This window comes from Cavia porcellus, unplaced genomic scaffold, assembly GCF_034190915.1.
Source record: "Cavia porcellus strain 051 isolate PalLab524CR breed Dunkin Hartley unplaced genomic scaffold, mCavPor4.1 scaffold_5, whole genome shotgun sequence".
In the NCBI taxonomy this organism is placed as follows: domain Eukaryota; kingdom Metazoa; phylum Chordata; class Mammalia; order Rodentia; family Caviidae; genus Cavia; species Cavia porcellus.
The window spans coordinates 60,823,019-60,836,702 of NW_026947488.1; the positions used below are offsets into that span (position 1 = coordinate 60,823,019).

Genomic DNA, 13,684 nt, shown 5'->3' on the forward strand with positions numbered 1-13,684 from the left:
GATCACTGATGTTAACCTCATCTACAAAACACCATCACAACAGCATCTAGATCCATATTTAATTGAAGAACTAGCCTCACCAAGCTGACACATAAAAGTAAATATCACAGTTGAATTAGAAAACTGAATCTCTAACAGGACAGTGGACACAAGGCCTGTGTGTGTGTGTGTGTGTGTGTGTGTGTGTGTGTGTGTGTCTATATGACCATGGGTGTTTCAGTATCTGTGCATCTATGTGTGTGTCTACATGCTTGTGTCTATGTTAGAGAGAATTAAGGAAATGGAAGTATGCAGCAGGAGAACAGATGAGTGTGCAGAGGAATTCAGAGAGAGTAGCTCCTAGAGGACTTTGCTACACTCTGAGCTTTACCTGACCCTGTGGTCCAAATCAGGTTGATCTTCACAATCCTCTAGAACTTCCTTGTTACCTATTTTGAAAACATAGTTTCTTTGGTCCCCTCCCAAACTTAATGACTAAGATGAAATAGCAACTAGTTTTATTAAAAACCTTTATTTTGTCCCCAATTTGATTGCCAGGTTTGAGTACTTTCAGTTTAGTTAGCGGAGTACCCTGAAGGGTTAAATGATAGGGTCTAAATTTTGTTGTCATTTAACTGTCATCCTGGTATAAGCGTTTGCAATTTTAACATGAATAGGATAACTTTTTCGTGGTGGCTCAAAACATTAATGCAGGTAGAATGTACCTGAGAAAAACATTACTGAGATCCTTCCCAGTATCCTTATCTTCACAGACACATTCTAACTAGGATCAGAGAGGCCAGAGGCTGGAGGCAGAAGGATGGGGTTCTTGGTCATTGTCAGCTTCATTTCCATGGAGATCCATTCATTCATCAACCACTCATTCAGTATTTACAGAGTCTCCAATCCATGCCAGGTTTGGTGGGAAGACAGGAGAAGGAGGCTGACAATTTTATAAATATACGTATCTGAAAAACATAGATTGACAAGAGCAAATCACAGAGCCCTTTTGCAGCAATCATGAGGTAAAGTGGTACAGAGAGTAAGTGTAGATGTCAATACTCATGCTTGTTTAAAAAGCAAACACATACAAAATAACCAGTATGCAGCTGGTGCCCAGGCAGCATTATGTGAGCGTTGTACTGGACCTTCCTTGGTTCTTATCAGTGCCAGCACCAATTTTCAATAGTCCTAGTCCCTGAAGTCCTGGAAAAAGTTTTAGGAGGGAAAAAGGGATATCTGGCTTCTAAAATCTTTAATGTCATATTGTCTATCTGGTTGACAAAGGCAACAGGACACCACATGTCTATCACTGAGGTCCAAAACAGGTACTACAAATAAGACTTACTTAGGAAGCATAAACATCCTCTCTTCAGGAAAACATGTGAGTCCCATTTCAATGTAGATCTCTTCAAGTACATGCAGAAACTATCAGGGTCTGTCACCACTACCTCCAACTCAAGAGAGAAGTGTTCTGGTAGGGATCTTCCTTTTCACAAGACCTGAGAACCTTGTGACATCTAATTCTAGAGCCTTCCATCATTCCCTCACTTCTAGTCTCAACAGGACAGGTGCTGTGATTCACATGGCTCTTGCATGTCAACTGGTAGAATGGGGATCCTTTCTAAGATTATCCCAGGTTAAGATTATCCCAGGATGTTTGATGTTTGGTTCTTTGCCTTGTTGGTTTTTACATTTTTAAACAGGGTCTCTTGATGCAGTAGGTCAGACTGGCCTTGAATTCCCTATGTTACCAAGGCTGCTGTAGAACTTACAGCAATTCTCTGCCTCAGTCTGTAAAGGGCTGGCATTACAGACATGCAGTATCACTCTCTACCCATCGCAGCATGTTTTTAAGATTAAAAAAAGTGCAGAAACCAAGGATGGAAAACTGCTTAATCCTGCAGCTGCTCTTACTTCATCTTGCCTGAGTCCAGGTTGGTCTCCCAACTCTAAAAGAAGCCAGTTCCAGTTCCCAAAATTGACATTCTAATCTGGGAACAAATCGGTAGCATGCTTCTGAACATTTCCATATTGTGAAGAGGATTGATCCATTCACCCAGTCTTAGCTTCCACAACTGCCACCAGGAGACACTAGGACACATTTCCTCTTCCGTTACTTTTACTGCAGGTCACTCATCACCTTTCCAGCCAGCTAATTTGCAAGCCTATGACCTATGCAGTGCCCTCTTCTGGCCATATTCACACTCACCCTCCTACATGCGTGATCCAACACACTGAGTGAGAATTAAGCAGAAAGACCTAAGAGTTCAAGAATGAAATTAATTGCTGTGGCTTAAAAAACAAGCCTGCTAAAATTGGACATTCAAAAATAGAAGAAACAAAATAAAGTCTTCAGTCCTTGATCATGACTTCTACAGTGACAATTTGAAATCAGGAGAATTCCTCCAGTATAATTTGTAGACTTTTTGCCAAGATAAACCCAAGCTTTGATTTGAAATCTGAACCCCAAAAAAGGGTAAAAATGTCCCTAGGATCCTAAGGCAAGCCTCTGGTGGAGCACCGGGGAAGCCCATTCTCTTGTCAGAGCAGTTCCCTCAGCAGCATGACTCAGGCCTGGTTTCAGAGAAAGGGCTTGAAACACTTGCCTTGAAAGGAACGTGACTGGCTAACAGTGTTGCTGTACTGCTATCTGTATAGCTGAGCAGTGTTACAGGGATACTGTCTCTGAGCTCTCTCCCTTACCATTCCAGGATTCGTATTGAAACCACTTCAAACTGAAAGACACATCTGCTTGCTGTAGCACACTAACCCTCCCTCAAAGGAAAATAAGACTAAATTAAAACTAAATCTCTATTTTAAGACTCCAGAACCCACCAGGGCCAAGTCCTTGACTTAACATCTTAAGATCCTAGAAAGAATGAATCATGATATTCTATCCAACTTTTTCCTCAAGGCACTGGAGGCACTATTCTCATAAGTGATGGTCCTACTTAAGCTGAAAGTAGCTGCTAAGTACTTAAGAAGCTAAGCAGACCTTTAGGCAGGTTGATGGATCTGGAGACATAAAAATTGGGTCCCCGGACTGCTGATAGTGACAACATATGATGCTAGAAATACAGGAGGAAAAAAAGAAAGGAAATAGGTGAATCCAAAATCAGTTGCCACATTTCTGGTCAAGGCTTTGCTAGGCACTCTGTACCATAATCCAGGCAAGAAGGGATATCTACTGAGGTAAGAAGGTAGTGAGATTCACCTTATAGAGAATGGATGAGAATTTAAACCACCCATAGAGAAAGCACATTTCAATTCATGTACCTAAAGAGCTATACCCTGAGCTCCATCCATACAGAAATTGAACTTTGTTCAAGAACTTTTTCCAGTATTCCACTCTGACAAAAGCAGGATTAGTGATCCTAAAGGAATCAATTGAAAACGCCCAGATTGACACACAGTAATAGAAATGGAAAATGAAGAAAAAAGTAAAATAAATATTCTCTGTTATTCACCACATTAACAGAATACAAAAGAAAACTTACATGATAATAGACACAAAAAATTGGAAAATTCAACAGGCATTTATACGTGACAAGAAACCACATGTGTGTACATACACACACACACACACCCACACACACACAAGGTTTTCCCCGAGACTGAGAACAAACCAAAGATATATGCCTTCATTTCTTCATATACTATACTTGGTGTCCTGGACAGTCCAATAAGAAAGATAAATCATAACTGGATTACAGATTAGAAAGAAGTCATAGGTGACGCAATTATCTATGCAGAATTTTCCCCACTCATGTCCACACTGTGGAACCTGCACGTTGCCCCATTTCCCCACATCTCCAACACTTCTCCTTGGAAAAGACCAGTTCAAACCTATTCCCCACATAGAAGCCTACTCTGAAACTTCCAGCCTTAAATACCCCTCCCTTTTTCTAGCTTTACTTTATTTCACCTCAATAAACATTCATTTTACTTCTACAATGTACTAGCACAGGGAATTGTCACAGGATTTTGTCTACCTATTTCTGTGGCATTTACCACTCAAGAAAATGAGCAAAATATATTTCCTTAAACAAAACAAATATCAAAGCTAAACTAGGGTTTCCTTTCACAAATATCATTTATCCTAGTTCCTCCTGAACCTATCCAAAGGTGACCACTCTTACCATGTTGGTGATAGCCTTTTGAACTTTTGCTCATCACTGTAATGAGTGATTTTTTTCTGAGACAGTTTTGTTGTATACCTCCAGCTGGCCTCAAACTCCCAATCCTCATGTGTTAGCCTCACAAGTGCTAAGATTATAATATATACCACTACATCCAGCTGTGTTTTTCTTTTTTTTAATAGCCATACCTATTACCCTTAGAAAGTACATCAAATTATTTTGTTATGTTTTTTCTTCTGCTTTTCACTTTACTTAGGAGATTTAGTATATATTTGCAATTATTTGTCACTTATTCAAAAGTGTATCCTAAAGATCTATTGCTATATCTACCTCATTCTTCTTTATCACTATACAATTTTTCATGGTATGACATTAGCCTGTTTATGTAGATGCTCCCCTATTGATTGACATATAGATTGTTTGCAGTGTTATATTACCAGTAATACTGGTAATACCAGTAATACTGCAATTGTCATAATTTTATATGCCCTTTTCCATTCACATGAATGAATGTCCATCTGGGGTACAAACCAGGTTGTGAAAGCAATGTGTGACAGGGCATGTTCATTCTTTACATCAACAGATATTATCAGGTTGCCTTAAAAAAATTCCCCTGAAGGCAAGATTTTCATCAAATTCATCTCAGTATTCTGCCCCTCACTTGAGTCACATAGTAGCCACTCATTAACTATTTTTTAAGGTTGATGGATGAAAGAGTACATAGTTATTTTGAACAAATACTGCATTATTTATCTGACTCACTGTGTAATGATTTGCAGTATTTACCTTTTCATAAATACTTTGTACTTCCACTGCTTAACTGCATATGTTATGTCTTCTATTACTTGAATCATACATCATGACTAAACTTACACAGATATTTAATAAATAATAGTATTTGTTGAATCAATGAGCAGGTATGTTTTATGTTTATGGTAAAAATAGGCTGGGGAAATAATCACTGTGATTATAGCAACACACCGTAAACATCCAGTAAGGGTGACACACACAGGCCAATTACTACAGAAAGGGATCTAAGCATGTAGATGTGTTTCTGGAGCTCAAATCACACAGTAGTGGTGGTCATTAGCCAGGAATAAAAAAAAACTGGCTAGGTGCCATCCTCTTCATGAATAATATTATCAAGGAGAAGTGATACAGTTGCATTGTGGAAGGGAAGGTGGCTCCACTCCTTAGGGCTTCAGTGTTTCAACATTATGCAAATGTGCCATAAAACATTCTGAGGCAAGGACCATGATGAAGAAGAGAACTGAGCTTCTACTTAATGATCTTAAGAAGAAGGATCCAGTGTATCAGAGCTTGTTGACAAGTGTGACTTGCTTTAATGCCCAGACAGGTAAGCCTTCAGGCCATTACACATCTTCAAACTGCCTTCATACAAACCCACCATCTGAATCTACCTCCTTTCACTGTCATCTCAGGCTCATTCTCAGAGTCTTCAGTCTTGGAAGCAAAGTGACTCCCAGTTATTAAAACTCAAAAGGCATAACATTGAGTTACAACAATCCATTCCATACATTTTTTACCATAAATTATTATTTTAGCATAATAGTAGCTGGCTGTCCATCTCACTAGCTGCACCTGGGGGATACAGAGAGCAATCTGCATGTTTACTTACTTGGTATGATGAACAGCAAGGTATGTGAATCTATGAAAAAGTGTCACACTGAGATTTTTATCCATATAATGCTCCATTTAACAGATTTTGTGTATGTTTACCTGAGCATCACAAGGAGTACAATAAATTCATGTCACTCTTTCATTCTGTAAACAAATATTTTACCATAAATAGAATGTGGTTGTGACTCACAGTAGCTGTGCCTGAGGAAAGCAAAAACCTATCTGGGTATTCACCCACTCCTCAGACAAATGGCAAGGCATGTACAGGAAATCCAAAGCAGAAACAGGTGAGTTTATTCATGAAATTCTCATTGCTAAATTTCTGTATATTTAGGATTTATCAAAAAGTTTTCAGTATAATGTTACATGAGAAATGAGATTTGCAAGTTTTGGAGGAGGTCAAAAGTGAATCATCAGATCATTCATGCATGGATGATGAAGATGATAATGACTTCGATGTTGGTCATGTAAACCAGAGTTCTGACAGTGAAATGGACCACAAATCATCCAGTGCAGACACAGGGAATGCAGACTGCCTTGATTCAAATGATGAAGAAAACAGCAATGTGAGTGCTTATTTGACTAATAGAAATTATACACAATGTTCACATAACCAAGTGAAACGATCCAATGTTAGAACGATGTCTGAAAATATAGTGAGGATTTTAGCAAGGGTGAATCCTATTAGACAGTATGTCAGCATTGCCATTCAATGTTGCAAATTGTTCGTAACAGGATGAAATGCTACATCCATTTATAATAATGAAATACACAAATGCTGAAATACAGGTAAAATGTTCTTTATGCTCACATAGCCATACTCAAAAATATAATTATGACACCTTACTAGCTGAACTGACAAGTCTACTATATTTAGCAGGGCTTTCTTATGGCAATCAAAGGAATGCAAAAGACTTATGGAAAAGTGATGGGTGTGGGTTTGAGGTTTGTAGAATAACAATGACATTGAGGAGACTTGGTTTCCATAGTTACCTGAGGTTTGATGACAAAACCACCTGGCCAAAAGGAACTGATAATATGATATCCACTCATGGTTTGAGAGATTCATGGATAATTGTGAAAGAATTTATACTCTATCTGAATACATGACTATTGGTGAACATCAGTCAGTATATTTCCCCCACCTCCGCCAAAAAAACCTTCAAAATATGACATAAAAATTTATGCCCCTTTAGAAGCAAAGATGTATTATGCTTTCAGCTTAGAAATTTATCCTGGAACTCAGCCACCAGGTCCTTATTTTCATAGTAATAAACCAAATGATGCTTTGAATAAACTTGCTACTCCAACCTCACAAACTAATCAAAATGTGACATACAACAATTGGTTTATCAGTTTCCAGTTGATGCTACATTGCTAGCAGAGCACAAGAGCAGTATAGGAACTGTACACAGGAACAATGCAGAAATTCCCAACAAAGTGTTGCAATTTCAAAACAGAGAATTATATAGTACAATCTTTGCTTTTCAGAAATAGACAACACTGGCCTCATATACAGCAAAGAAAAACAAACTGGTACTGGTGATATCAGTATTGCACTATAATGAAAATATTGATAGAGAAACCTCAACAAAACAGAAACATGAGATGGTAACTTTCTATAACAAAACCAAAGGTGGAGTAGATGTTGTTAATGAGTTATACAGTAACTATGATGTCACTTGAAACAAAAAGCATTAGCCATTGGTTGTGTTTTATTCAATCCTAAACATGTGTGGCATAAATAGTTTGACATTTTACAGAGAAAATAACAAGTGCAAAATATCTCAAAGAAATTTTCTTAGGAGCTTGGGACTGGAACTCAGACAAGATCATTTGCAGAAAATAAACAAAATATTTTTGTCCAGGGAACTATGAAAACAAATGTAGAGCATCCTGGTGAGATGATAGATGAACAGGCAGGTGCAGCACAACACCTACTATAACAATAGGGAAAATTAAAAGATGTCAACTCAGTCCTAGGAAAAAACATAGATGCTATCAGTGTAAGTGATACTTGTGTATATAACATGCAACTTTCATACATAAAGACTGCCTTGAGTGTGATGGTGAAGCAAAGATTATTTCTGTGATAGATTTTTGTTTGTATTTACATTGTTGTTCGCATAGGCTGTTGTTTCTGATGTTATCTTTTACATTTTGTAAGCAAGTAAACAGTTGATATAAAAATATTGATGTCTATTCTAAGCACTCATTACATATTTAATATTTTATTTTATTTTATTGATATCTTATTTTCCTAAGTGGAGTTTGTAAAGAATAGTAGCATCTGACAAAACAGGAAGACAAGAAAGGTGACAGGAATGGCCTGCTACATAGAAAAGAAAAGTTAAGCACCTGTGCTGTCAATATAAATGAGATGTGTGTATGGAACATCTAGCTGTCAGATGTGAAGAATGCTTTGAGTGTGATAATTGAAATAAAAATTATTTTGTGTAGAGTTCTATTAGAATTTTCATTAGTTGGGGGGGGAGAATGTGCTTCTGGAGGAAGGAACTGGGCTGCCCATGGGGGTGAGGTCCTGCTCACCATCCTGAGCCCCAGGAGAGTTTAAGATCATTGCTCCCAGTGGTCAAGGATGCGCCCAGCTTCTAGCCACACTAGACTGGGCTCTGCAGGTTTTGGGCTTGCCTGGGCCAACCCCAGTGACCTTTCAATTTGGGGAACTGTGCTGCTGCAAGAGGGAACTGGGCTGCCAGCAGGGGTGAGTTCCTGCTCACCATCCTGAGCCCCAGGAGAGTTTAAGATCATTTCTCTCAGTGACCAAGAACCTGCCCAGCTTACAGCCACACTAGACTAAGCTTGGGAGATTTTGCAGCCTGACTAGATTACACCCAGCGACCTTCTTCAATCAGGGGAGTTGAGAGCGCGTGAAGTGGGTTCCAGTGCATTGGTCCTTGCCTGGGGAGAACTTTGGGCCATCATCCACAGTGATTAGGTGCCTGTCCAGCTTCCTGGAACACTGGAGGTGGCATGGGAAGTTTTGTGGGCCTGACTGGACCACGATCACCAACCTTCACTCAGTCCCAGGAGCCAAGCACATAGGAGATGATTACCAACACTCCCAGGGGAAGTGTTGGAACAACACTTGAAACACAGAAATATAGGAAAATGGATATTAAAGAGAACATGGCGGACAGACAACAGCAACTACTGAACGCTCTCTAAAGGCTCGGCTCAGAGGCCAGGAATGATGCGGACTAAGGAGATACGAACCAGTAGAGATATGCTCTGCTGACTCAGGAACAAACTGGGCTGAGAGAATCCAACTTGGAATACAGTCCTGGCGCTAAAATAGGAACAGAAAAATCTCGGTGTGGAGGCTCGACTCCGCGCCATTGGAAACCGCGGTTTGGATTTCCCGCCGCGCGGCGGCCGGCTACCTCCACAGCAGCTCAGCAAGGAGAGACGCGACCCCCGAGCTCTGGGAACGGGCGTCTGGGAACGGTCTCGGAAACGCGACGGGCAGGAAGGAAGGCTGACTGGTGGCGAGGTGAGCGAGGAACTGACTCCCTACCGCAGTCTGACTCCAGCGGAGGATTTTCTGGGCGCGGGCAGTCCTGTAAGAGCAGGGCGCGGTGGCAACTGCAGCCGCGCATTTCCCTCTCGGACGGGATTGGTGAAAGGTACCTGGCCGGAGGGACGCTGCTCGCGGACTCCCTAGGCTGGCCTAGCCCAGATCCCAGAGCCTGACGGTGGCCCGGAGGAGCGACCGACTTCCGCGTAGGCTGCCTCCTCCGCAACTCCCTGGGGCGCAGCGGTGAGCTGGAACAACTAGCCAGCGCAATTCGATCAAGCTGTAGCTGACAGGCAGGGAAGCCAGGCCTCCTGTGTAAGATTACATTTCATAAGGAACAGAAAATATGGGGAAGGGAAGCAACAAAAAAGGCTCCTCGACCCCCAATCCTGAGAATCAGGCAATAGTGGACACTGTACCAATATACATTAAGCGCCATTTAGAGAGCCTCATAGACCAATTCAGGAATGAAGTTATCAATGACCTGAAGCTAGAAGTATGCAGAATAGTTAGAGAAATGCTAAGCACCACCCAGGAAAAAGCAGATGGTGGAGTGGAAGAACAGAAAAAGAGGGGAGAATTGCTTGATGGAGAAAACAGAGAAAGCATTGAGTATGTGAAGCAGGTGCAAAGGGACTATCAAGAAATCAAGAAGTATACCCAAGACTGGCATAACAGCTTGAAAGAAACTAAGGACAGACTATCTGAATTGGAGGGCAGACTTGAAACATGGGAGAATGAAATGAAAAACTTCTTAAAAATAACAAAGAAACACACAGCAATAATACAAAGACAAGAAGATGATAAGAGGAGCCATAACTTAAGGATTAAGAACATAAAAGAAGAAGTAGGGACACAAACAAGTGAACTACAAAAGCTACTCACAGAAATAATCCAGGAGAATTTTCCTAATTTAGCAAAAGGTAAAGATACTCAAATGTATGAGGCATACAGGACCCCAGCTACCTACAACCCTAACAGAGAAACACCCAGGCATATAATAATAAAAATTCCAGAAATTCAATACAAGAACAGAATATTAAAAGCTGTAAGAGACAAGAAACAGATCACTTACAAGGGAAGACCCATCAAAATTACAGCAGATTTCTCTTCACAAACCATCAAATCACGAAGAGCATGGGGAGAAATAATTCAAGCTTTGAAAGATAATAATCTACAGCCAAGATTGAGATATCCTGCACAACTGTCCCTGGAAATTGATGGAAAAACGAGGTACTTCCAAGATAAAGAGGAACTGGGGGAATTTGCAACCACCAATCCAACCCTACAGAAAGTATTGCAGGATATTCTAAAAAAAGAAAAATACAAAGAACCCAGAAATAGGGGCGGGGAGGCCACAACGAATAGAGCAGAGACCAAAACGAAGAAGACAAACTGACAGCTACTGACAGAAAAAGAGCTCAACAGAAATGAGACAGAGAAGATTGGATGATAGGAACAGCTTTTTTTGGAGAAAATGACATCTTAATAGGTAATGCTGATTTAGTACCATCTTGTTTTGAAGTCTCATCTAGCTTTTGTTCTTCTGTCTCCAATGGTCTAAACAGGTTGTATCTTATTGGATTTTACTATGTACGATAGTATAAGAAAAAACCTTTTAAAGACAAGGAGATTATACAGAGACCATTGTTCATTTTCTGTTAGTCGATTCTAAATACTCTATAATGCTGTTATTCTCTTAAATGGATTTACATTGTTTTGATATACTTAATGCTACAGTATATGAAGTTGTACTCAAGGACTTCAGGGAGGGAGTCAATATGGTAACCATTTTTGGGTCAGGATTAGCTGGTGGTGAAACACTATTCTGCTTAAATGGTTATGTTTTGATCTGCCCTGTTTCGCTGTTATGCCCTCTTTTTTTCTCAATCTCCACTCCATTATTTACTTTTTTATTTTTATCCATTTAATTACAGGGAAAAATATAGCAGGATATAATATAGTAACCCACTTTGACTTTCTATTATCTCGATTTGAAGCCCTGTATTACTCTCACCATCTTGTTTTTGACTGAGGTTCCTATATTCTGTTTTGCTGGATAGTATCAGGTTCGAAAGTCTAGGCATCAGCTGAGAAGATAATGAGATTCATTATAACGCCCATTCTCGTTGACTTTTATCTACTTTTGAAGACCTACAATATCTCCAATGTTTTGGTTTTGTCGGTTTTATTCTTTACGGTTTTGTTCAATTGTATTACAACTAATGATATAGGCAATTCTATTAGAAATAGCGGGAGGCATTATGGTAACCATTGTTGATCACCGTGTATTATGTTTTTTATATTATCTATTATGTCCACCCTTTTGACTTGACCGATTCTGTTCTGTTATGTCACATTTGGTTTTACTCTCTTCCAAAAAAGCAACAAGAACTGTGGGAGCAATGAAACCCAAAATGTGTAATAGTCACTGTACAAAAGAGAGGAAAAGAAAGTGCTCTAAACTATATAACTGCATGTATATTTAAAAGTATAAGATAGAAAATGATATCACAGAGTTTTATTGGATCATTGAACAGAACTGTTTGCAGTATCATTGTTGGAATGTCCACTCTACAAGCTTTAATTTTGTGACTTGAACAATTATTTCTAAGATGGCAATATGTAATCCATTAACTAGTGATTTCCTACTGCGCATTTTTTTATTCTGTAAACCTGTATAACTTGTACCCCTTCACTGTTTTTTTTTCTTTCTTTTCTTTTCTCCTTAAATAAAAATTAAAAAAAAAAGAAATATAGGAAAATGACAAAACAAAAGAACAAAATGCAAACACAAATGTCCAGCCCATCCCAAGAAAGCCTAGGAGCCATGTACATAGAAGACAGTATAGTTCCTGTGGGTCAAGTAAGTCCAGCGGAGGCATAGAACTCTCTACTTCACCTGGGGGCCAGGCTCCACCTCCCTGTTGGTCTAGTAAGACCAGTGGAGGTAGGGAACCCTGCCCTAGGCCAGCGAACTATTTTCTTCGCCTGGGGCCCAGGATCTGGCTTCCTGTCAAAATCAGTGAGTAAGGAGGGGGCAGGGAATTCTGTCCCAGCCTGGCTGATGTCTCTACCTCACATGGAACAAAACTTGAAGCTCAAAAATATAGGAAAATGACAAAACAAAAGACCAAAATGTAGTTTCAAACATCCAGCCCATCCCAAGAAAGCCTAGGAGACATGTGCATAGAAAATATATGACACATAACTGAAATATCTGAATAATAGTAACTGAAATAAAGAAACAACTCTGGGAAGCCTTAAAGGAAATCAAACTAGAAATAATCTCTCAGGTAAAAGAAGAAATGATAAAGGAAATGAAGGAGATGGTAAACATATCTAAAGAAGACACAGTTTAAAAATTTGAGGAGATAAACAAAAAGATAAAATCCCTAGATGAACAATACAAGACACAAACAGAATATATAAAGCAGATCCAAAGAGATATACAGGAAATCAAAAATTCCATCGAAAGTTGTAAAAACTGCCTCAATGAATGTGGTTAGAATTTCAGACCTTGAAGACAAGATTGCAGCCAGTGAACAAGAAAGGAAAGATCTTTTAAAAATAACAAGAAATCAGGAAATAACAATTCAATACCTGCAAGATGATGCAAAGAGGAACAACATAAGGGTAATAGGGATAAATGAAAAAGAAGGGAACAACATAAAGAATATCAAGAGGATATTTAGAGAAGTAATAGCTGAAAATTTCCCAAACATGAGATTGGAAACCTATATCAAGATCAATGAAGCATATAGAACTCCAAATAGCCATAACCAAAATAAAACCACACCCAGACACATAGTAATGGCCATCCCAGAAATCAAACAAAAGAATAGAATATTAAAAGCTGTAAGAGAGAAAAGACAGATCACCTATAAAGGAAAACCTATCAGAATCACAGCAGACTTCTCAGCACAAACAATAAAGTCAAGAAGAGCATGGAGCAAAGTATTTCAGATCCTAAAGGAAAATGATTTCCAACCTAAGCTGATGTATCCTGCAAAACTGTCCTTCAAAATGGATGGAGAAATAAGATACTTCCATGACAAAGAACAGCTGAAAAACTACATGATCACCAAGCCAATCCTGCAAAGAATACTGAAAGACAGCCTAGACGCATCTATTTAAAAAAAAAAAACCACTAAGCAAAGCAGACAATTAAACAGAATCAAAAGACCAAAATGCAATAGCAGAAAGATAACATGTAAACAATAAACCACTATATAACAGTTATAACCATTAATGTAAATGGTCTGAATGATATGTTATCTACAAGAAACCCATCTAACCCAAAAGGATACCCAAACAAAATCCAATGATATGTTGTCTACAAGAAACCCATCTAACCCAAAAATATACCCACAGACTGAAAGTC

At 39.1% G+C, this 13,684-nt stretch overlaps 1 long non-coding RNA gene across 1 annotated transcript in view; it reads right to left on the bottom strand.

Annotated features, from left to right (window-relative positions):
• Nucleotides 1–495: 495 nt before the first annotated feature.
• Nucleotides 496–13,684, bottom strand: part of LOC134475891 (uncharacterized) — a 63,416-nt gene continuing 50,227 nt past the window's right edge. Inside the window, exon 2 of the long non-coding RNA XR_010047219.1 lies at nt 496–947. This is a non-coding gene — a long non-coding RNA (uncharacterized LOC134475891). The remainder of the gene's footprint in view (nt 948–13,684) is intronic.